The sequence below is a fragment of the Prosopis cineraria genome, unplaced genomic scaffold, assembly GCF_029017545.1.
Source record: "Prosopis cineraria cultivar Desert tree isolate PC_DT_omini unplaced genomic scaffold, ASM2901754v1 PC122, whole genome shotgun sequence".
NCBI classification, from domain to species: Eukaryota; Viridiplantae; Streptophyta; class Magnoliopsida; order Fabales; family Fabaceae; genus Prosopis; species Prosopis cineraria.
In genome coordinates, this window is record NW_026555449.1 from 8,473 (window position 1) to 10,072 (window position 1,600).

At 36.6% G+C, this 1,600-nt stretch overlaps 1 pseudogene; it reads right to left on the reverse strand.

Moving 5' to 3' along the window:
• Window positions 1–492: 492 nt before the first annotated feature.
• LOC129295470 (zinc finger protein CONSTANS-LIKE 4-like) lies at window positions 493–1,104 on the reverse strand (annotated as a pseudogene).
• Window positions 1,105–1,600: the final 496 nt, after the last annotated feature.

A 1,600-nucleotide genomic window follows, 5' to 3' on the forward strand; every position in this document is an offset into this window, starting at 1 on the left:
ATAGAAATTATAAACATTTTTTTAATTAATCTTGATCCAAAATAGAAACAACTTAGCACTTAGATTTTTTTTTTTTAATTTTACCTCTTGTATTATTCTTGTATCTATGAATTTTTGACATTTTTACTCATTATAAATTGAAATTAAGGATAAAAACATAAATGATATATATTTTAATTAGCGAGAACAAAATTTTTATGATATACGTATTATGGTTAAAAGATGTTTGTTTTAAAAATGGAGGGAATATAATGCTTCAGAATTTGCTCAACAAATGTAAATGCCAAGAAATGTTTCACGAGAGTGACGATCACAGTTTAAAGTATTGACATTAGCAGATGAATACAGGAATTTCTCTTTAGTCTAGCCTATTGCTAATCAAAACATGTTATTCTTTCTCTTATTGGCTTAATTCTTTCTGGTTTTACTTGGCCTATAATTTTCCATGGAAATGGCATAAACTGCCAGAAACACAGAGAAGTGGGGAAAAAACCGAGGGAAAACAGAGGAAGAAACAGAGAATGTTAGGAACAGAGTAGTAATCAAAGATTTACAAGATTAGAAGACAAGAAACTAGTCGGAGAACCGCGAAGAATTGTTCGAACTGTATGAAGAACTTGAAACTGGAGGTGGCGGCGTACATTTCCATGGAACCAACTTGATTTTCTTCATCATCATCATCATCTTCATCTTCTTCTTCTTCTCTGATTCCTTCCTCTTCTTCCTCTTCTTCTTCTCCGTCGTCATCATTTTCGTCTTCATCTTCCCCGCCGCCATGACCGCCACCGTCATGGTCATTCTGTTGTCTCAGTCCCTCATTCTTGGTTCTGTTCGGCACAATCTTCACAAACAGACATGGTGGGAACAAACTTGGGTCCAGAGCCACGCCAAGGAGTTAAGGATTGACAGACATGGCAGAGTAGGATTCTGGAGTGTTTTGTTACAAGGAGATTAGCAGAGTGAACCTTGGAATCACAGACCCAACAGAGATCAGCTTGGTCTGATTCGCAGAAGAGTTTTGCAGGAGAGCTGCAGAGCTCACATTTCTTCATAATCTAGAAGGGGGGTGTTTGTTGTTTGAGGAGGCAAGAGGAGAGAACAAGAGGAAGGAGGAAGGACGACAAGTAGTAGTGAGCTTGTGGACGGAAACCAGATTAATACAAAGGGGGGTGAGAGAGAGAGAGAGAGAGAGAGAGAGATAGTTGTTAATGTAGTGACATGGAGTCAAACTAGTTGGTTACTCTGTTGATTTCAACTCATTGATGATGATTCCTTTCCCTTCCAGTTAATAATAACAATAACCATAACAATAATAATAATAATAATAGGAGGAGGAGGAAAATGCTGTTCCTAAATTACAAGATAATTTTTGAGATAAGATTATACATATAAATAAGGCTTAATGATGACACTTTATAAACTTATTTTTTTTAATAAAATAAAAATTTCTAAAATAATACCCTTTATTAATAAAACTAGCACAGGGTAAATGGGGCTGTAGGGGTTAGTGTTTTGGCAGGCCGGATTAGGGCCGTTTGTCAGGCTAGAACTAGCCCAACCCATTGACTGGTGATGGTGAGCTGAGAACTGAGAAGATGAA